This window comes from Schistocerca serialis, chromosome 1, assembly GCF_023864345.2.
Source record: "Schistocerca serialis cubense isolate TAMUIC-IGC-003099 chromosome 1, iqSchSeri2.2, whole genome shotgun sequence".
NCBI lineage: Eukaryota > Metazoa > Arthropoda > Insecta > Orthoptera > Acrididae > Schistocerca > Schistocerca serialis.
In genome coordinates, this window is record NC_064638.1 from 907,061,075 (window position 1) to 907,085,752 (window position 24,678).

Here is a 24,678-nt window from a genome sequence, read left to right on the forward strand (position 1 = left end):
GGAAATGACAAAATCAGAAATGAAATGAATAGAAAAGTAGCTGGTATTTAGGTTCCTGTTACCAGTGTCATAAGGAAACGCATGCGTCAGTAGTATGGGCATATAGAGAGAATGAACAGCGAAAGACCTGCCAAAAAGCATTTCATCCTGAGCCTCGTACGAAAAAGACCACAGGGAAGACGAAGATAACGCTGGATAGAGACTGTAAGATCAGATGTGGAGAAGAAAGGACACAAATGGAAAGTTGTCCTGGAACGGGAAATGATGAAGAGCGAAGGAGATAGCGAGCGCTTGTAGAAACTGGAGTAGGAAAACGATGATTCTGATGTCATTCATCGCACGTAGTAGAAATTTTGTGTGAGTCGTATACTCCTAGAGTCACACAATGACGAGACCTCTTCCCATGCACTACAGTATCAACAGCAAACACCCGCGGACTGCTGCTTACCCTGTCCGCCACATCACTTACGTATATATCAGCGGTCCTATCACACTTCACAGGGGCCCTCTGACGATGCGTAGAAGAAAGGACAATCAGTTGGTCACCGAAAATGTTGTAAACATTCTGATTATGTTTACACTAATACGAAGGATTATGCCACGTCGCGGTACGAAGCACATCCCAATAACATTACAGAACCACTGTGTGTTAAACGCCTCCGTGGACCGTCGGAGCACTCCATTCGTTGCATAATTTGAAGGCAATGTCACGACTCGTTGGGCTATACTACAGGCCTTCACTCAGCTGTCATCCTGTTCTTTTGTCGATTGGCCCGTGTAAGACGTGCAGCTCTGTTTGCCGCTGTTGGCAGTGGCCTTCTGCGAAGACCCGACTCCACAAATCTACCTGCATGATGTTCCCTTCGTAGAATTCTCTACGAAACAGATTGAAATCTACATCTACATCTACATTGATACTCCGCAAGCCACCCAACGGTGTGTGGCGGAGGATGCATGCACCATCAGCAGCAGTTACTGCCGGGTTTGAAACTGATTGCTAGTCATAAAATGTGACACTCGTCTCAGGTCACTGTCTGTTAGGATAGAATCATTTTACGACCACTGTTCTTGGACCGTGTGAAGTGGCTGCCAATAGTACACCATTTCTTGTAAACACTTTGGACAGTCCACGTTATTACACCAACGAATCGGTGTTCTCATGGGCACATCCAAACAAGATAGCACTTTTTACTATTTAGACACGTGCCCACGTCGACACCCCTTCCTGTGCTGGTTCCATACAACCGACTGGCACATACGAGTGTGGTTTGTCAAGTCTGGTAAAAAAAAGCGAGAAATGTTTGTTTGGTAAACAACTCAAACTCGACTAGTTTCTTTTGAGGAACATACACTTGTTCCAGCGGTCATCGTCCCTCAATTCAAAAGGAGCAGTTGAAGAAAATGTGGAAATTACAGAGGCATCACGCTACACGCTGCTGTCACACACCTTGAAGTTGCTAGAAAAGATCATAGAAATGAGACTTAGAAATATAGTAGAACTTCTGCGTGAGGAAGAACAACAGCCACTTAACAAAGACCGAGGTACTATGGGTCCGACGGTTTTATCCCGTCGGAAAGATAGGTTCTATCAGACTCAGCAAAATACTCTCTGACAGCAACTATCACTTCCTCATTTGATGAAAATTTCTTCCCAGCGAGCCAAAGTTTAAGGTTATGGACGAGGAAAAAGTCACAAGGGACTAACTCAGGTGAATAGGGTGGCTGAGTAACCAATTCAAAGCTCAGTACTTACACTTTCTCCATTGTTATCGCTGATGTGTGGGATGGTGTATTACACAGGTGAAAGAGCACTTTTTTCGTGCCAACCTTAGTCTTTTTTTCAGTAAACGCAGGTTTCAGACGATCCTACAATGAAGCATAATAGTGCCTAGTTATGGCTATGCCTTTCTCTAAGTTATCTATGAGGCTTATTCCTTGGGAATCCAAAAAACCGTGCCCATGACCGTAACAGATGACAAAATGGCTTTTGCACTGTTCGATAGACTTTCACCAGCCTTTGTCCATTGTTTTGACTACTGTTTTGGCTGTGGTGTGTAATGATGGATCCAGGTTTCATCAACAATCACAAATCAGCGCAAAAAGTCTTGCTGATTGCTATCAAATATCGCCAGACATTGTGTTGAAATGTTGTGCCGGATGCGCTTTTGTGGTAGAGTGTGAGCAACAGCAGCACCCATGTCGCGCACAGCCTCTTCATGGCCAATTCTCCGTAGAGGTTATTACGCATTCACTCATTTGAAATGCCTCCAGTCTCGGCAATCTCACAAATTTTTATTCAACGGTCTTGCATTACCATATCATGGATTAATCAATGGTTTCCTTTGTGATGAGTTTAACTGACCGGCCGGGGCGCGCTTCGCTTCAGCGCTTTTCCCACCACGGTTAAAGTCATTAATCCAAAAGTAAATGGTCGTCAGTGATACTGCGGAGTCCACGTGAACTTCAAATGAAGCACTTCGTCTTCAGGCCACAAGTGGCCCATCGGGACCATTCGACCGCCGTGTCATCCTCAGCTGAGGTTGCGGATAGGAGGGGCGTGTGGTCAGCACACCGCTCTCCCGGTCGTTATTATGGTTTTCTTTGACCGGAGCCGCTACTATTCGGTCGAGTAGCTCCTCAGTTGGCATCACAAAGCTGAGTGCACCCCGTAAAATGGCAACAGCTCATGGCGACCCGGATGGTCACCGATCCAAGTGCCGGCCACGCCCGACAGCGCTTAACTTCGGTGATCTGACGGGAACCAGTGTATCCACTGTGGCAAGGCCGTTGCCTGACTTCAAATGAAAATGTATAATAACAGCATAAAAACCGGTTTTCTTCATTTTCAATCGCAGTCAACACTTTGACAAATTCAGACAGCTGTCAACAAAGAACTGTACGTTGTTGAGTTTCTTTATACAATCCTTGAAATTAGTAAGCTTACCATTTATGAACGTGCAACAAAGATGTTTCATCCTTTCGTGGAAATACACCAGACTTACCAAACCACCCACGTACACTTCCTGCCATGTCTTCGAGCCAGCGGCGGAGGGTCACATGGCTTGTTGGTACCAGTTTTACGCCGCCTACAGCGACCATTGTGCTCTCTTTAGGGGGTGACTAACTTTCGTGCGGTGAGATTGGGTCTTATTGTGTTCCATTGGTACCTCAGTCGCACAAAAAATGAACCTGACAAATTTACATTAAAAAAGTCCAGAACACTGGTTGATAAAGATGCCGTTGAATTTCGTAGGGTGTGTTACCAGCAAGTGAACCAGAGGTACAAACACGGAAGCCACGGTCGCGTGTACAGAGTGTGACCTGCGGGAGCGTGGTGGTCCGCGCCGGGCTCGGCTGGGAGTCGGCGATGTAGAGCGCGGCGCGGCTGGATTATTCCGGGCCGGCTTAAGAAAGGCCGCGTTTAGCGTGCGGCCTGTTGCTTGAATAATTCGCGCCGCCGCTCAGCATCGACCGTTGTACGGGCGCGTCGGGACCTTGCCATGCTGTGCTGTCTGCTCACAGGGAATAGCGAATCTGAAAGCCGCCTCGCCGATGCTGCCAAAGTAGCCGCGGCTGCAAATATCCGATCTGCATGCGGCCCCCACTTAAAACGCTTCCTCGCGTCACTCGCTCGCTCATACGGCTGATTACATTGATCGTGGTACAGTTTCACTTCTGGTTTCTGATCAGAACAATTTGCAAACTTTACCACAGGCCATTTTCGGCGTAGTTTCCGTCAAATACATTCATAATCGAAAAAAAGAAATGCAGCATAATTCAGTGGCTATCAGAATAATGTTAAATTAGTACCGTGTATCATTGATAAAGATACAGCAAACGTTTAGGACACCCTTTCAATGCGACCGCACCACCCAAAAATTATGCCGCTTCAGAGCTATCCGAACGTTGCAAATGCTGGATTTAATTATCCGCATACTGGAAATGAATGACATTTTTACACTGATGATTATTTCTCGGGAAATCAGCTGATTAATACTCGTTTGAGAGCTGAGTTTTGACAAATTGCCTACTTGTCGCCTTCAGCAGGAGTTATAAGTCACAGAATGCTCATTTGAAAAAACTCAAGAGATTTACGGTAGTGTAGGTAAGTACGTAACGCAGTTGAGCGAAAAACTCGAAACAGACGCGAGGAATTCCTGCACTGCTACAATGAAGCACACTACCTGTCCTGAAAAGTGCCGATGACGAGAAGGGGAGGGGAGGGGAGGGAGGTAACGAAATGAAACTTGACTGGTTGAGAGTATATGTGATCTTATTTCAGTCATTGCAGAATCGAGTCAATTTTACAAATAATTTGGAACCGCGGGACCGCTACGGTCGCAGGTTCGAATTATGCCTCGGGCATGGATGTGTGTGATGTCCTTAGGTTAGTTAGGTTTGAGTAGTTCTAGGGGACTGATGGCCTCAGAAGTTAAGTCCCATAGTGTTCAGAGCCATTACTCTGCAGTTGAAGTAAATACTGTTTTAATGTTGTTCAGTACACTGTCCACAGTCATCAGTGAAATATCTGCACTTACACCGCAGACAACCTGTATATATATTTATCAGCAGGGAAGTTAAATTAGATTCGAAGGACTCTGTTATCACTCCACGTCTCGGATCAAGGAAGAGACACCTCTTACCATAAGCCGACACCCAGTAGACTGAAAATTGGAGCAACAAAGTGAAATAGTGTTACGCTGAGGACGACAGATTTGTCTGTGGAGAGATCCAGATCCAGGCATATCCTCGCGGCACGAATCTAGGCAAAACTGCAAGCAGCAAGAGATGATTTTATTGAAGGAAAGAAAACTGCACAGTGTTAAAAAACTAAAAATTACCGTACACTCGACTTGGAATCTGCAGTTTCTTTTGAATCAGTTAATATTATTCATTAATCTCATTAGGACAAATAAATAAGTGGATGATAGTGACACTTGAACAGCCAACAGGATGTAAAGTAACGTACTAGCAGATTGTTTTAATCCCCTATTGTGGGCTAAGAATATTTTGTGTGTATCCTAGAGTTGTTTCAAAATATGAAACCGTAGGACATAACGGAGTTGAAATAGACCGAATACAGAAGGTTTCCTACCTGTCATTGTCAGGGACGGCGGAAATTACTCTTGCAGCGAAGGGAGCAACACAAGCTCGGGAAAGTGCCCTTTCAGCCCTCCGTAGACTGCATGTCATCCTTCTTGAAAACGAACAATTAAAAAGTCTCATTGCAAAAATTATTTGATGACTTTCTCGTATAGCGCAGGGCTTTGCGAGACAGGGAGGTGAGTAAAAATGCAGCTCGAACCGGCGCGGCGGTTTAACCGACCGCGGGGCTTCCGGGCAAGTACTTAAATAAAATAAAATTTGCCAAATCTTGAAAAACTGGACCTCTTACTGGACGGGATAAACGCTATATAAAGGAAAGGAGAAAGGTGTCACTGATTATTTGATCACACCGCGACAGTAAAAAATGTTTTGTTGCTAGAACATAAACTGTCAACCGTGCTTCGTTGAAATTTAGCCACAAACTCTTCTCAGTAGACTAAGAGACGATATGCCCCACTACCCTACTTGCTAAATCACTTACGTAACAAATCTGTCACAGTTAGACTTCTCCAGCAGAAAAGTTATTGATGTCATGTGTGTTGTGAAATCATTGGTGGTGGTGGCTCTGAGCACTATGGGACTTAACATCTATGGTCATCAGTCCCCTAGAACTTATAACTACTTAAACCTAACTAACCTAAGGACAGCACACAACACCCAGCCATCACGAGGCAGAGAAAATCCCTGACCCCGCCGGGAATCGAACCCGGGAACCCGGGCGTGGGAAGCGAGAACGCTACCGCACGACCACGAGATGTGGGCTGTGAAATCATTGATAAATATTAGAAAAAGCAGTGGACTGAGTGTGACACACCAGAAAAAGCAGTGGACTTAGTGTGACACATCCCCACTTCACAATACCCCTATCATATTAACAGTGACCTTGCCTTTTGAACTGCGAAGCCCAGTTGCGAGACGTTATACTGTATCAGATTATTTGTTGAGGTTTCTTGGCGCCAAAGGATTGTGGGAGAACCTGTACACCAAAGTTGTTTTAGAGGCGTGTTTCGCGTGCACTAAACATTAACACAGGCGAAAGCTACAGTTAGTGCCAGGAATTTCCTGGACTAACCGCACACTAAGCTCTTGATCTTCGGATTTGCCTTCGTAATCACTATGAAGTACTTCAACTATTATGTACATGTAAATAATGTTCGTCAGGATGGCTCGTTGGGGGGGGGGGAGTCTTCTAGAGTCTGAACTTCACAACATAGCAGACACACAAAAAATACGAGTGTGAGTCAAATGAAAACCTTAAATTTGTAATAACAAATCGAAATTTCGCGTCATTATGCTGTAAGTTGGTAAGCGTGCTACGAACAGCGCGCAGAATGGCCTTTAAGTGGCAGCATAGTGCAGATGCACACATACCGTTGCAGTATCACTATAAAGATGGCTGCCCCACTTGCGACTTGCACCACGGAAGAACAGCGTTCTGTTATTCGGTTTTTGCGTAGTGAAGGTGTGAAACATATTGAAATTCATCGACGCATGAAGGCTCAGTACGATGATGCATGTTTGTCACGGCAGCAAGTCTACGAATGGAGTAGGAAGTTCGCAAATGGTGTGACTTCAGTAGAAGATGCTCCTCGTCCAGGTCAGGCACAACGAGTTGTGGCTCCACAAAACATTGAAGCAGTTGAAGCCATAGTGAAGGCCGGCCGGGGTGGCCAAGCGGTTAAAGGCGCTACAGTCTGGAACCGCGTGATCGCTACGGTCGCAGGTTCGAATCCTGCCTCGGGCATGGATGTGTGTGATGTCCTTAGGTTAGTTAGGTTTAAGTAGTTCTAAGTTCTAGGGGACTGATGACCTTAGAAGTTAAGTCCCATAGTGCTCAGAGCCATCTGAACCATTTTTGAACCATAGTGAAGGAAAACCGGCGAGTGACACTGAATGACATTGCAGCATGTTTACAGATTAGTCATGGGTCAGCACACCACATTGTGCATGATGTTCTCCAGTTTCACAAAGTGTCTGCAAGATGGGTGCCACGGCAGCTGACTCCTGAAATGAGAGAACGACGTGTCGATGCTTGTGAAGAACGTCTTCGGCGCTTTGAACGAGAAGGTGATGGCTTCCTTGCAAGAATCGTTACTGGGGACGAAACCTGGGTTCACTTCAACCAACCGGAAACGAAGATACCGAGCAAGGAATGGCGCCATTCCTCATTATCAAAACCAAAGAAGTTTCGAACAGAACCATCAGCAGGGAAGGTTAGCTGACTCTCTTTTGGGACGAGAAAGGTGCCATTTTGGAGCATTACATGCCTAGAGGGACCACTGTCACCAGTACATCATATGCAGATCTCCTAAACAATCATCTGTGGCCTACAATCAAATCAAAGCGACGTGGATTGCTGACAACAGGTGTCCTTTTGCAACATGACAATGCAAAGCCCCACACTGCCGGTACAACAGTTGCAACAATCACAGACCTGCATTTTGAGTGTCTTCCTGATCCACCATACTCACCAGACCTTGCCCCAAGTGATTTCCATACCACTCAAAGACGCAGTGGGAGGAAAGAAGTTCCGTTCTGACGAACAGGTACGCCACGCGGTACATGAGTGGTTGCGCGGACTACCAAAATAATTTTTTTTCTAAAGGAATTTATGCGCTCTGTAAGCGCTGGAAAAGTGATACAGCTTTGTACCATTTATGCACAATAAATAATATTTAAAAAAAATGCTTAAGGTTTTCATTTGACTCACCATCGTATAAATATTATGTTACAATACTGTGAAACAGCACGCATTTACGCATTTGTATCATTATGTATTGATACGTCAGAACAGGAGGTGTACGATAGCCGTATTGACAGACTGTAGCTCCCACTACTCGGATTGTTCAATCGATTAGGCACTTCCGGTCGCTAGAGGCAGTAATGGTGATCCAGTCCAGGCACGCCAGAGCCTACCACCAATGTGTGCGGCAGCGAACCGCTGCTGTCGAATAAATGATTACGTTCAGATCAGTTTGAAAGGCGCTACCGTCTGTTGTACCGTAGATTAGCAGTCTGCCCAGCGCATCTCCCTTCTTTAGAGTGGTCACGGCAGCAATGGAATCGTGTTCAGCCCGTTCGGGCGAATGATTCGCCAGTAACAGGCCATCACTCGCTTGGGGGGCCGTCGTGGCGCTGGAGAGTGAGGGCTGATAAAGCATTCGCGATCGGCGCGGCGCTGGCGCGGCCCGCCGCTGAATAATGCAGGCCGGTCGCGGGCGGAGAGGAGGTCGCGGCGCCGCCACGCGCCCACACAGAGTGCGAGCGAGGCCTCGAACCAGCGCTGCCTCGTTCATCTCTAATATTGCTATCATTACCACCACCAGCAATGCTACGACTACTAGCTGTTCATCGTTCCGGCAAAGCCTTTCTGTACGCCGTCCTCATTGTTGGTTTTAATTTTTTGTCTGGAGCAAAATTTTTGAGTAGAGGGAAGTAGAGCTATAGAACTCCAGAGGAGAACTCTTGTGGGCGCTAAATTTAATGGTTCTCTCCTTCACCCCATTTTCAATTAACATCTTAGTAAAGTCGTTGTTATTTCAGTAATGTAGAGAAAAAAATGACTCTGAGCACTATGGGACTTAACATCTATGGTCATCAGTCCCCTAGAACTTAGAACTACTTAAACCTAACTAACCTAAGGACAGCACACAACACCCAGCCATCACGAGGCAGAGAAAATCACTGACCCCGCCGGGAATCGAACCCGGGAACCCGGGCGTGGGAAGCGAGAACGCTACCGCACGACCACGAGATGCGGGCTAGTAATGTAGAGAATGCCAAAGAGGGGTAGATCGGGTAACTACAGAAGAGGCACTACATCAAATTGGGATGAAAAGAGCTGTATGGCACGACGCGACAAAAGGGAGCCATAGCTGCGTAGGACACATCCTGCGGTGTCACATAATTATTGATTTGGTAGTGGAGCGAAGTGTGGGGAGTAAAATGTGTAGAAGGAGTCGGATTGACTACAGTCAGCAGGTTCATGCGGATGTAGTTACACAGATTGTTCAAATGGTTCAAATGGCTCTGAGCACTATAAACATCTGAGGTCATCAGTCCCCTAGAACTTAGAACTACTTAAACTTAACTAACCTAAGGACATCACACACATCCATGCCCGAGGCAGGATTCGAACCTGCGACCCTAGCAGTCGCGCAGTTCTAAACTGAAGCGCCTAGAACCGTTCGGCCACAGCGGCCGGCTTAGTTACACAGAGACGAAGATATTTCTACAGTATAGATAAGACTGGTTTAACACCAATCTTCGGGGTTAAGACTACAACAACAATAGAAGACTTTTCTTATTTTTGCTGCTACAATTACTTAAACAAGCTTTCAGCTGTCACGAAACATCATATACAGGGTGTTCATTTTAACTGATGACTTTGAGTACTCGAAAACAACATACTGGATCAAAAAGAGTTATAATTCCAATTTATTTGTCTGGAAGGGAGGCATCCAACGATACCACACTCCACTCCCCACGCCACCCCACCCCATGCGTGGGTGGAGGGGGCCAACTTTGAAATCTGAAAGGGAATCCCCGTTTTTTATTGCAGTTTACCATTCTACGGCAGAATCTACATACGTGTTGTCTGAACCATTTCCTTCGTTTCACGACAGATGGCACTGTAATCGGAGGAATAGAAATGAGTACCCAATCGTAATGTACGACATGCAACTTAATGGCCTTTGAATATCCAGTGGCACGTGGTACCACACCTCCACGGCGTGAGGGTAGGACAGGCCTGTACATCACGACTTCTCATCGGAAACCTCATTGGAAACGTTGTATTCCTCCGGCATATCGAACAGGAGACTACTCCACGTGCCACCTTGGTCGAGCAGCCAACTACGACGTATTGTTACACAGCGTTCACTGCGACTAGAGCTCACGTATCGTGCAGACGTAGAACAGGTAGGGACTCTAAACATTACAATATTTGCGCGATGTTTATTCCGTGTACACCTACCTATCATTTGGAGAACAGACGTGCAAGTGGACTTTGGGTATTAAAGGAGCAGAAGAAAAAACTGACATGATCCTCATTTACGGAGAACGTAGGAGAAATATTGAGGTCGCTGTTGCCTTGTAAGCCGAGCGTTGTCCAGAGAAAGCTCGCTCTCGTTCGTACTTTTACAAGGTTGTAAACGCCTTTACGTCTGATGACAGCGTACAGACCGGCGAAAGGAAACGAAGCAAATGTGTTACAGGAGAAACTAATGAAATAGCTGTACTAGCGGCAGTGCAGCACAACCCACAGATAAGGGGACGGCAATTATACCGCGATTCCAGTATGTCCGAACCTAGTATTGTCACAGTACTGCATCGTCATAAATACCATCCATGACACGTGTTACTGCATCCAGAACTTCATGGTGCCGAGTTCCATGATCAGTAGTATTTTGTGAATGGGAAGTCAAAAAATGCAAACAATCCCTACGTCCTTTGCGGAGGTAATATTTTCCGATGTCTACGTTCACAAACCATAATAGCGTTAACCTGCATAACATGCATTGCTGGAATGTAGACTGTCCACACTGGTTACGCCAAGTTGATCATTAACGCCCTTGGTCGGTTAGCATATAGTGTAGCATCATGGGGAATAAACTTATTGGGCCGTATTTCATCGACGGCACGTTGAATGGACACAACTATCGAACTTTTATAGAACAGGAACTATGGGTACTACTGTAGGATGTTGCTCTGGACGTTCGACAACGTATATGATTTCAGCACGACGGTTGCCCAGTGCATTATGCAATTGAAGCACGGGAGGTATTAGACCGTGTTTACACTGTTCGGTGGATCGGCAGATGTGGCCCTATTAATTATTCCGCTAGGTGTATCAGCAAGTGCCAGCAGGTCGTGAAGACATCGCATCAGAAACGCCTCTGCTGATATTCCCGCAGATACGCTTCTGTCCTGTGTACAGTCATTTGAAATGCGAATCTCTAAGTGTATTGAAGTTGGTGGTACTATGTTTGAACACTTACTGTAATTGGAAAAGTAGAGTGGCGTTCGCCTCGAGCCACGGCCACAGTCCCCTCTTCGATATGCCGGAGGAATACAACGTTGCGTGGCGAAACGAAGAAAACGCTTCAGACAAAACGTATGTAGATTTTGTCGTAGATTCTTAATCTGCAATAAAAAAAAACAGAGGGTTCCCATTGAAAATTTCAGTTGCCCCGCACCATCCACGAGCGGATTAGAGTGCGGGTCGAGTGTGGTTTCATTGGACGTCCCCCTCGGAGATAAACAAATAAAATGAACACCCCTGTCTGTGAATGTTAAAAATTCTTGTTCGTTCCGGGTTTCTGTGAAAATGTAGACTCCTAAAGCTTGTCTTCCACCACATCAGAGCATGCCATGTATGCAGGATCGTGCATAATGAAACTTTCTTGATTAGTTACTGTGAATTCTAATCCTAGCACTAGTTGTATATTTACAGACTTAATTGTAATATGTCAGTATTTTATATGATGTAGATAACGAAATTTTTTCTAAAATGAATTCTGGCTTTAAAACATCTGAATGCAGCCTAAAACGCCATATAAAGAACCAGAGAAATTTCTGGGCCTGTGTAAAAGCGCTAAATATGTCGAAGGCTGCTATTCAGTCATTCATTGAATAGATCCACTTAAAAATAATTTACGCTTGGGGATCGTACAGATGTCTCAGGGACTCCCGTGTGGAGGACTTAGAAATGGCATGCATGGTGTAGAGAGACAGCTGAAAGAGATGAAAACAAATATGTCGCCAGGTCCGGATAGAGTTACAGTTCGATTTTTGCGGAATGTTCTCTTCAGCATTGGCCTCGTACTGGGATCTCATGCCGAACGCGAAGTACCAGGTGTGTCTCGTATATAAAAAGGTGGAAAAGGTACCCGCAGATTTACAGACCAGTATCCTTAACGTCGCTTTGCAGCAGAATTCTTGAGCCTGTTCTAAATTCGAGTATAATCAAATTCCTCGAGACAAAAAAGCTTTTATCTACAGATCAGCACGGATTTAGAAAGCACTGCTTGTGCGCTTGCCCTTTCCTCGCAAGATATCCTGCGAACCATGCCTGAAAGGCATACGCTGATATCGTATTCCTAGATCCCAGTAAGAGTTTGAAGCAGTGCCCCATTGCAGACTTAACGTAGGCCCTGGCATACGGAGTAGGTTCTCAGATATGTGAGAGGCTTAAAGAGTTAAAAATAATAGAACCCAGTACGTTCTCCTGGATGATGAGGGTTCTTCAGAGATACGGGTATCGGCAGTGGTGCTCCAGGGAAGTGTGATAGGATCACTCTTGTTCTCTATATACGCGACTGTTTCCTGCTTCCGCTGTAGTATACGGCCGTTGAGTGATTGTACGATACAGGATGACTTGGGTAAAAATTATATTTGAAGTTATGAATGGCAGCTACACTAAATATAGAAGAATGTAAGGTAATGCCGATGATTAGGATTAACGAAATTGCAATATTCGTGTATAGTTTTCGTGGTGTGCTGCTTGACGCAGTCACGGTGGTTATTGGGTGAATTCTGGGAAATGGGAATAAAGGAGATCAGGTATGGAACACAGTGCGACCCATTCTAGTGTTTGGGACCAATACGAAGTAGGGTTAAAGGAAGACATCGAAGCCATTCGGAGGCGTGCTGCTAGATTTATTAGCGGTAAATTGGATCAAATATTACGGAAATGCTCCATGAACTTAAATGGAAATCTCTGGAGGGGAGATGACGTTTTTTTCACAAAATACTGTCGAGAAAGTTTAGAAAATCGGCATTTCCGACTAACTGCAGAACGACTCTACTGCTGCTAACGTACATTTCGAATGACCACAAAGATAATATAAGAGAAAGTAGGGTTCGCACTGAGACGTACGGACTGCCATTTTCTCTCTCACTCCATTTGAGAGTGAAACAGGAAGGGAATGACTGGCAGTGGTAAAAGCAACCCTTCGCCACCACTGTCCGGTGGCTTGCGGATTATGAATGCAGTTGTAGATGTATGTGTACATAAGTAGTTGGCGCGTGAAAGTTTCACATGTTCATTGCGTATATCTCGATAGCGAATAGGCCACAACGTGTGTTAGTAGTAACAAGAACTTGTTCAACGTTACTTTGTTGGTGGATTTAAATGCAGAGTACCGCGATCTTCGGCTTCATTTTGGAACTCACATAATCATCGTACTTTAGAGACAAGGGAATTCGTGTTAGGTGGATGACGGTTGTGGTTGAGAGACGAGGTTGCATAGCTAAGAATCGCAGATTCCCTTTCTGAATTTATTTCTGTTTCGGAAAACAAACATTCTTTCACGAAGGTTTCACGTCTATCTGAGCATTATGGCTTACCAAATATATACCCTTATACCCGTACGTTTCCGCCGACGAACATACTCTTGAGTATACCGTAATGATGTTGTAAAGTATCATCGTTCGGATTGCACACGGAGTTATAGCCCATCATATCGACTGGACAGCTGCTGTGTGAAAATTGTGAGAAGGAGAAAGACTATAGCAGAACATTGACCCGGACGGTAATGGTGTAATTATGGCTGGAAGTGAAGGAACGCAAATTTCCGTACTTATCTCCCTCTTCATTACCTACAGTAAGATAGATAATCATCTTTATTACCAGCAGTACAGTGGACACCAGAATGTCAGCTGCAAGGCTGCGCAAGAAAAATAGAGACTTGTTGCAATGGAAGGACAATGCCCAGTCGCTTGATACAATTTACTAGTTGTGATGCCTTTTTACAAAGAGTTTATGACATGCTGACATTTTCGGCGTGTCAAATAGTCTAATATTTATTGTATGTGCGCAGTACAGTTACAAGAAAAATACATTCTCACTGATGTAGAAATGTGTTCTTTCGTTTGTGTTATATTTCTAAAACTTTTGACCTTATTTATTGTTTTGTTTTATTTTGTTTTCAGGTAAATATTACTCCGAATACCTCTGGATGTGATTCACCGTACCTGTGACACGCATGTGGTACGTAAATTGAACTAGACATGTAAAGAATAAGAAACAGTTTCAGTGTTTTGTCCCCTCAGCAGTGACAGCTAGTGATTTATTGCTCCATCAAGAGCAATACACACACCGAGTCTGATGTGCTGCAGTTCGACTGGTGTGTATTAAACTGGCCATAGCTGTGATACGTTTGTCCTGGTTTAACCGATACCTGTGCCTGAGATCGCTAAAGGCTCGTAGAGCAGTGGTTGCCGACCACGGGGTTAATCATTTCTAATGTTGACTTCGGTGTAGAACGTCCCGACAGGATTGCAGTCGGCTGAAGGTAGAGAGGAGGTGGCTGCGTGGTTTCTGATGGTTAGTGTCGCAGGCTAAATTGAACGCTACTGATGCCAACTCGTTCATAGAATGGTCTAGGGAAAGGGGAATTTTTGCACTCTGTTACTGCCTTTCTATTCGCTTCATGCCACATTCTTCTATAACACCAGAGGAGCCATCGCATAATGCACAAGCAGTCACCATATTCATCCACACGAGATATTAACATAGCGCCGTAACAGCCTTCATATTTCCGAATGAGCTTTTCTTGGTGTGTTGAACCTAATGATATCGGTCGTCAGCTTTGTCGTGTGACATAGGTGCGCAAATTGAGATGGATCAGAACACTGACAAAATTTATTTTGCTTCTGATTGTTTTTTGGCAGTATGTTGGTCATAGAGAAAAGAATGATCTGTAACCCTAAGTCTAGATGAGATTGATTCATAAGTGTTTGATTATGAGATGGCAAACGCAGCAAATGTGAATACGAAATCTTGGCTATTGTCAGATACTAATCAGTGGCATAGCTTGAGGACAAGGTCAGGTTGAAATGCTAGCGAAGCGAGCGAATGTAATGTCATAGGCGTAATTGTAATTCTTGTTCGTATTTGCCGTGTTATTGGCATCACATTACCTTTAACTGTAAAGTTTATTTCAGTCAGTGCTCACATAAATTATTTAGTGACATAAGCATAACTGTAATTCTTGTTCGTATTTGCCATGTTATTGGCAGCGCATTACCTTTAACTATAAAGTTTATTTCAGTCAGCGCTCACATAAATTATTTAGTTACCAGACCTGTCCTTGAGTCCTCCTTAGAACGAGCTCCGTGGAAATATTAGGTGCTAGCATGCTTTGCAGCCGCCGGCCAATAAATATTTAAGCTGCTGATTGATTATGACTAGTTAGCCGAAGTCGGTTTAGCTACTAGCAGTTTATGAGAGCGTAGCCTGAAGTAAACTTAATAGCTGAAATTACAATAGTTATTATGGCGCGCACTTTATGCATATTGAATTTCAGTGATTGGTTTATTACCACCGAAAGATGATGTCATGGGTCAAAGCAGGCGGGTGGTATCGGCAAGTTCAATATTTCCGTTTTTTTTATTAGAGATGATCGATGAATAATGTCCAGTGGTCCGTGCTGAGAGCCATCCCGAGGAGCGACTTTTGAATAAGCAATGGATTTGTGTGTAGAGGACGAGAATCGAATCTGACAGCAGGTCCCGCGCTGGATGAGATGCCGTACCCCATGTCCTGCACTGTTTACACCCAGCTTGTGCGCCCTGTTCTGTGCGGTGTGGGGTGCGCATCGGGTGGGACTGACGGATAACATCGAAAAAGTTCGAAGAAGGGCGGTTCGTTTTGTATTATCGCGAAATAGGGGAGACAGTGCCACGGACATGATACGTGAGTTGCATTGGCAGTCATTACAACAAAGGCGTTTTTCGTTGCGACGGGATCTTCTCATGAAATTTCAATCACCAGCTTTCTCCTCCGATTGCGAAAACATTCTGTTGGCACCCGCCTACATAGTGAGAAATGATCACCACGATAAAATGAGAGAAATCGGGCCTCGTGCAGAAAAATTTAAGTGCTCGTTTTTCCCTCGTGCCGTTCGAGAGTGGAACGGTAGAGAGACAACTTGAAGATGGTTCATTGAACCCTCTGCCAGGCACTTAATTGTGAATATCAGAATAATAACGTAGATTAGATTAGTACTTCTTCCATAGATCATGAATACGACACTTCGTAATGATGTGGAAAGTGTCAGGTTAATAAAAGGTGTCTATACAAGATATAACATTAGACAAAATATTACGTGACACTCAATATTTTTTATTTTTTTTTTATTTTTTTGTGGGGTTGGGAAATTACCCACTTACTATATCAAAAAATTCATCTAATGAGTAGAAGGAGTTACCGTTAAGAAATTCTTTTAATTTCCTTTTAAATGCTGTATGGCTATCTGTCAGACTGTTGATGCTATTAGGTAAGTGACCAAAGACTTTTGTGGCAGCATAATTTACCCCCTTCTGAGCCAAAGTTAGATTTAACCTTGAGTAGTGAAGATCATCCTTTCTCCTAGTGTTGTAGCCATGTACACTGCTATTACTTTTGAATCGTTCAGATTGAGGCTACAGTGAAGATTTCTAGCTCTTTAAATAAATGTCTGCAGGATGATCTTGGATGAGCTCCAGCAATTATTCTGATTACACGCTTTTGTGCAATGAACACACTTTCACTCAATGATGAGTTACCCCAGAATATGATGCCATACGAAAGCAGAGAATGAAAATAGGCGTGGTAAGCTAATTTACTCGGATGTATATCCCCAAAATTTGCAGTGACTCTAATAGCATAAGTAGCCGAACTCAAACGTTTGAGCAGATCCTCAGTGTGTTTTTTCCAGTTCAACCCATCAATGTATACACCTAGAAATTTTGAATATTCTGCCTTAGCTACCGATTTCTGATCGAAGTCTATATTTATTAATGGTGTCATTCCATTTGCTGTGTGGAACTGTATATACTGTGTTTTGTCAAAGTTTAATGAGAGCCCATTTGCAGAGAACCACTTAATGATTTTCTGAAAAACATCGTTTACAATTTCACCAGTTAATTTTTGTCTGTCGGGTGTGATAGATATACTTGTATCATCGGCAAAAAGTACCAGCTTTGCATCTTCGTGAATATAGAATGGCAAGTCATTAATATATATTAAGAACAGCAGAGGACCGAAGACTGAACCTTGCGGCACCCCATTCTTGATTGTTCCCCAGTTTGAGAAATCACCAGTTTTTTTTGCATATTATGTGAACTGTTTATTTCAGCTTTCTGCACTCTTCCAGTTAGGTATGATTTAAACCATTTGAGCACTGTCCCATTCATACCACAGTACTTGAGATTATCTAAAAGTATTCCATGATTTACACAATCAAAAGCCTTTGATAGATCTCAAAAAATCCCAACGGGTGACGTCCGGTTACTCAGAGCATTTAATATTTCATTAGTGAAAGTATATATAGCAGATGAAAGAGATGCCGTACGTTAGAACTGTAATTAGCTTCAGCTACACGAAAACATCAGCACGTTTTCGTGTGTAGCAGAGACGTGGTTTGCGCCCTCCGTGAGAGCAATACCGGACAGGCCGGCAGCTGGCTGGTGTGAGGAGGTGTTGCCGGCCGGACCAGGCGGCTGAGTGCAGGCGTCCGTCGTCGGTGGGCGGTAGGCACAGGCTCTGTGCAGCCGGACAAGGGCCGTCTGTGTGGCGGCCGCACCAGCTGGACACCACCACCCCACCCTCTCCCTTTCTGGCACAGTACTAGTCACACTTGGAGCCGTTTTCAAATGAAAGGTGTACTCACTGAACAGCAAATATGGAATGATAATCTAGCGATTACTTTAATAATAATAATAACAGTAACAAGTTCCCAGAAAATTTACAGGTGTTCAACGAAACCCGAAAGACAACAGCAAAAATTTTAGACAATCCAAGAGAATATACCTGAAGGAACAGCTGGACTCTGTAGAGAACAACTTCCGCAACTACAACGCAAGGGACTTCTACAGGACGTTTGCAGAGCATATCCGAAGATACACACCACTGAACCTAAGCTTTAGAAATAGTGACGGAAAATTGGTACTGACGGATAAGGAGAACTGCAAAGTGCTGGCACAGTACTTCTCAGAAACAATAATATTATCTTGGAACTCTTCCATTTGGTCCGTGTTTGCATAGAAAAACAGTAATATCACAAATTGAGTCCGCTTTGATACAAAACACCGTGTTATTTGAAACTTCCTGGCAGATTACAACTGTGTGCCGCATCGAGACTCGAACTCGGGACCTTTGCCTTTCGCGGGCAAGTGCTCTACCAACTGAGCTACCCAAGCACGACTCACAGACTCGAACTCGGGACCTTTGCCTTTCGCGGGCAAGTGCTGTACCAACTGAGCTACCCAAGCACGACTCACGCGTGAGTCGTGCTTGGGTAGCTCAGTTGGTAGAGCACTTGCCCGCGAAAGGCAAAGGTCCCGAGTTCGAGTCTCGGTCCGGCACACAGTTTTAGTCTGCCAGGAAGTTTCATATCAGTGCACAGTCCGCTGCAGAGTGAAATTCTCACCGTGTTATTTATTTCTTTATTATCCCAAACTAGTTTCGGCGACAAATATCACCATCACCAGTGGCGTTTTTTAAAACCAAAACATGCAGAAAATGGTATGGTTGTACAAACACAGTAAAACATTATTACATTTTTACAAATCGTCTTTTGAAATATAGTTTTATATTGGTACTTTTATACTACCTTATTTATTGTATGCTACCGCATGTTTTAAGCTATTATTGGCGCTGTTTGTGACATATTTTACGTTCTCTTTTTTTCTGTTGCAATCTTTTTACTTAGCGAACATCATGTCATCTGCAACCATGTGAGCGGCTGTTAGTGAACAAATACTCAAAGGTGGACTTCGTATGTCAGCAGTATATACTTGGGGTTGTGGTAGTGTTGTGGAAACCAGTTATTTTGGTGTGTATTTAGCTGTTGCTTAGCTATTCGTGTACTCACGTTCGTTGGATGGTGTGTGGCTGCTTTTTACACAGAAAAACAAAACTTTAGCACTTTGTTTCTGATCCAGAATGTTACGCCATCTTGCTGTTCGCGTGTGTCGCGAGAGGCGTATCGCAAGTGGCGAGAAAGGCTGATGATGGTGATATTTGTCGCCGAAACTAGTTTGGGAAAATAAAGAAATAAACAACACGGTGTTTTGCATCAAGGCGGACTCAATTTGTGATATTACAGTACTTCTCAGAACTTCTCAATTGCCCAGAACCCACCTAGAGATTCCTAGTTGAAGAACCTACAGACAGACACACAGACTCACTGCCCCCGACACAAGAGGAAGTCCACAGGCACACCCTCAGCCTCAAAAACAACCGGACATCTGGTGATGACGGCATAGTTGCCGCACTACTGAAAAACCTAGGACCAAACTCACTCGGAGAACTCACACAGATCATCACAGTCATATAGACGTCAGAAAAGTTGCCAGACGACTGGGAATGCGCACTGATCCACCATCTACACAAAAAGGGTGACCCCACAGATGTGAACAGTTACAGGGGCATATCACTAATACAAGTCACATACAAGGTACACTCAGCGTGCCTACCCCAAAGAACACGGAACCAACTGGAACATAAGATCGGCGAGAACCAGGCGGGCTACCGCCCTGTTCGCTCCTGTGCAGAACAGATCTTCAATCTGAAGACTACCCTGAAAATCAGAGCCCTCAGGAACAGTCCAGTTATATGCACCTTCGTTGACTTCAAGAAGCCGTATGACTCCATCGACCGCCAGTCATTGTTCAACATTCTACATGAACGTTTGGACGGTAAGGCACTGCTACTGATCAAACAGACACTTGACAGACACGACATCTAAGGTGAAGTTCAAGGGGGAAATCTCCGAACCCTTTGAGATCAAGACAGGCGTTCGCCAAGGTGACGGAATATCACCGCTCCTCTTCAACGTAGTGCTGGATAAAGTCGTCAAGGAATGGGAGAAAGAGCTGCAAATACAACGCCACTGGAAGCCAGTGCGACTTGGATGACCCAAGGACAAGCTGGAGGTCGACTGTAGCCTTCGCAGACGATCTGGCACTACTCACAGATAACGAAACTACAGTCATCAGACAGATAGAAGTACTCATAGAGTGCGCAGAAAATGTAGGGCTACAGATTTCCTTTCAGAAAACTGAGTTTTTCTGCACAAATTAAACATTTCAAATTTGAACACAAAGTTTTGCAAGATCAACAGGGTCACACACTTTAAGTACCTAGGTGAAGTGCTCGAACCGACAGGAAAGGAAAAAATTGCCTAGAACACTAGGTTATTGAAAATGAAGAGCCTTATACAAAACGCAGGGTATTTACAACAAAAAATGTCTGTTCACCTGCACCAAAATTCGTCACTACAACACTGTAATCAAACCTGAGGTGTTACACGCCAGTGAGACACTGATGTTAACACACAAAGGCCGACCTTGACAACATTCTCACACAGGAAAGAAAAATCATCAGGAAAATTATTGGGCCAAAACTCCCGGACGATTTACATAGGCTTCACTCTAGGGACACCACGTAGGAGTTCTCTAACATCGCAGCGGACATTAGAAAGAGGCGACTAGAATTTTATGGACGCATAAGCAGACTCCCACAGACCAGACTCACCAACAGAATCCTCAAGTACATCCAGAGACTCAAGGCCACTACACCCTGGGATGACACAAGTCAGAATTGATCTGGAAAGAGCTCAGATAGATTCAGTGGACGTCATGGACAATGGCATCTATAGACACAAGGTGTAAAGGTGGGAAGTGATATCAGAGAAAACAGCACCTAAAGGCCAAAGTGGACGGTAGCAAGGAAGAGAGCCTTTAGTGAACGATTGAGGAGTACTGGAAGAACTGGAAGAACATATAGTCATGAATGTTTCGCGTGGTCTGTAACGTCTGTATTAATAATAATACAGTGTGATTCCGTGATCATGTTACAAACTTTCAGGTATTGTGAAGAAGGGTAAATGTATCCATTTAAGGTAAGGGACCCTGGTCCGGAAACGACCAACTCTAAAATTATTAGCGAAAATCGTTCTGATACCTCTGTACCTCTCATAATGGAATAAGTGTTCCGGTACTGTTGTTGCTGAGCAACTTTCAGCGTTGGTAGTATGGACCTAAACAAGAAAAAAGTCGAGTATCTTGCCTCTAAAATGCATACCTTAAGGGCTGTAGGCGCTTGTTTGTCTTCGCTACTGTAAAACTCATCTCTTTACTGAAGATGTGCCCATAGCCCTTGAGATATGCATTTTAGCAGCCCATATTTACCGAACATTTTGCCTTGTTCTTGTCCATGTTACCACCTCCACAAATATGCAAACCAAATACCTTGCAGCTGTCCAGATGTAGATTTTTCCGTGATTTCCCTAAACCGCTTAAGGCAAATGCCGGGCTTGTTCCATCAGGAAGGCCACGGCCTACTCCCTACACCATCTTTCCCCAGTCCAGGGGTAATGCTTCATCCCTAATGCTCTCATCATCATCTGGACATTATAGAATAATCTTGCGTACATGTAACTATCGCATAGTGCCATGAATGACATGAATTAAAAAATGACGCAGAAACGCTAACTGCCTATTCGATTAATACTGATCTTGTTTCGAATGGAAAACAGCCCACAATTGCACTAAATTATGTTTATTTTTAACCTTGACCATGGTTTCTGCTATAATAATATAGCCTTCTTCAGAAGTCATACACAATAATAAATGAAAAATGTCTTAGCCCAGCGGCTGCGTCAAGACAAAAAAACTTCGACATAAGCCCGTTTCGAACATAAGTAAAATTACATATGGCACCATATGTCCTGCGCCCTACCTCTGTATAACAGAGCTGGGCTAAGACATTTTTCATTTATAAGAGGTAGTGGCGGAGGACATACGGTGCCATATGTAATTTTACTTATGTTCGAAACGGGCTTACGTCTGATGAAGTTATTTTATTGGTCTTGACGCAGCCGCTAAGCTAAGACATTTTTCATTTATTAGTGTGTATGACTTCTGAAGAAGGCTATATCATTATAGCAGAAACCATTCTCAAGGTTTAAAATAAACATAATTTAGTGAAACTGTGGGCTGCTTTTCATTCGAGACAGTTTCGTAACGGTTGCGCCGGCCGGAGTGGCCGTGCGGTTGGTTCTAGGCGCTACAGTCTGGAACCGCGTGACCGCTACGGTCGCAGGTTCGAATCCTGCCTCGGGCATGGATGTGTGTGATGTCCTTAGGTTAGTTAGGTTTAAGTAGTTCTAAGTTCTAGGGGACTGATGACCACAGCAGTTAAGTCCCATAGTGCTCAGAACCATTTGAACCATTTTTTCGTAACGGTTACTGTTGTCGCTGCCATGATGAAAATAATGTAATACTGATCTCATAACTCGATCACGTCTATGTTCTGAAAGGAGATTACTAAACGACGTGATGCGGGTTGAACACCTGAAACTAATTTTAGTAGAATTCAGAGACACATGGGAGCATCTGAAACTGAGATCGACTGCAAGATCTTTGCAAAAGCTGAAATATTGCAACCCTCATACGGAGGTCACTCTTGTCAATGCGTGTAAGTGGTCAGTCCAGATAGCAAAATAATATTCTTTGGTGCTCAGGAAACTCGGGGGATAGCCATCGTCCTTTTCGCGAATGTTGTTGTTGTTGTGGTCTTCAGTCCTGAGACTGGTTTGATGCAGCCCTCCATGCTACTCTATCCTGTGCAAGCTTCTTCATCTCCCAGTGCCTACTGCTACCCACATCATTCTGAATCTGTTTAGTGTATACATCTCTTGGTCTCCCTCTACCATTTTTACCCTCCACGCTGCCCTCCAATACTAAATTGGTGATCCCTTGATGCCTCAGAACATGTCCTACCAACCGATCCCTTCTTCTAGTCAAGTTGTGCCACAAACTTTTCTTCTCCCCAATCCTATTCAATACCTCCTCTTTAGTTATATGATCTACCCATCTAATCTTCAGCATTCTTCTGTAGCACCACATTTCGAAAGCTTCTATTCTCTTCTTGTCCAAACTATTTATCGTCCATGTTTCACTTCCATACATGGCTACGCTCCATACAAATACTTTCAGAAACGACTTCCTGAGACTTAAATCTATACTCGATGTTAACAATTTTCTCTTCTTCAGAAACGTTTTCCTTGTCATTACCAGTCTACAGACCATTAAATATAGAGTTTTCAGTAAAAATTGCAACACTGTCTGTAGGTTCAATCGTGCAACACGAGCACGTATTCGTTATGACATGGAAGCAGACATCCTCCGAGTAAGCAATGCCTCGTTATGCATGAAAGACAGAGTGCTGGCTGGATGCTGGTGTGGAAGTACACGTCTTCCCATCGAAAGCAATACATGCTCCATGGGTTTTATGAGGGGACAGGACAGGCTAGTCAAGGATACGTAAATTCCTTAAGTTTAGTGGTGTGAACTGCATTGTGCGGTCTTGCATTATCCTGGTGAAATATGCCATTTGGGGCCGGCCGAAGTGGCCGTGCGGTTAAAGGCGCTGCAGTCTGGAACCGCAAGACCGCTACGGTCGCAGGTTCGAATCCTGCCTCGGGCATGGTTGTTTGTGATGTCCTTAGGTTAGTTAGGTTTAACTAGTTCTAAGTTCTAGGGGACTAATGACCTCAGCAGTTGAGTCCCATAGTGCTCAGAGCCATTTGAACCATTTTTTTATGCCATTTGGTACTCTGGTCATGAAGAGTACGACAACAGTTACGACAACAGTATTCATCACTTCTGCCACATACAGACGAGCCTTCATCGATCCTTCAACAATAACAAATCATCACTTTTTTCGTTTTCCGTCGTTCCTTAGTTGCTTCAAAAGTCATAGAGGTATCTTCCATCTATGCAAGTAATTGAAGGCAGTTTGTTTATTGCCAAAAGTGTTGTGATTCTTTTCTTTGTGAAGCATCTTCAGTGGCGATTTCCGGCGCTGTTAGCCCATGTGTGTGGTCCTGGAGATGTGTTCATTAGTCTCCATGCTCCAGTTGACCGATTTCCGGCGTTCTTTCACCCACATTCGTTTCAACACGTGCCTTACATCACTTGCACTTTACATTTTGTGTTCAACACGTCGTACACAAAATGTAAAGTGCAAGTGCAAGAACGCCGGAAGTCGGCCAATTGGAGACCAATGAACACATCTCCAGGCTCACACACATGGACTAACAGAGCCGGAAATCACCGTTGAAGATGCTTCACAGATAAAACAAGCGAAACGCGTATGGCAACAATGTAGTTGCATACATGGAACATATCTGTATGAATAACATATCAGTTCTCTTGTCATATCCAGTAACTCTCCACACTATGATTCCACGGCTTGGAGAGAAATGGGTCTACAAAATAGGTACTTTCTGTGATCTTCCGACAAGTCGCTTACGGACTGGTGTTGATCCGATTGCCACAAAGAGAAGCAAGACTCGTCACAGGATGTGGGGCTGCTCACAATCAAATGGTTCAAATGGCTCTGAGCACAATTGGACCTAACATCTTAGGTCATCAGTCACCTAGACGTAGAACTAATTAAACCTAACTAACCTAAGGGCATCACATACATCCATGCCCGAGGCAGGATTCGAACCTGCGATCTTAGCAGCAGCGCGATTCCGGACTGAAGCGCTTAGAACCGTTCGGTCACAACGGCCG

General features: G+C 44.2%; 1 protein-coding gene and 1 pseudogene across 1 annotated transcript in view; one reads left to right on the forward strand and one right to left on the reverse strand.

Moving 5' to 3' along the window:
* LOC126411932 (protein sidekick) overlaps positions 1-24,678 on the forward strand; it is a 644,689-nt gene that overhangs the window by 389,610 nt on the left and 230,401 nt on the right. The gene's annotated exons all lie outside the window — the stretch shown is intronic.
* Positions 2,675-2,792, reverse strand: LOC126430190 (5S ribosomal RNA; annotated as a pseudogene).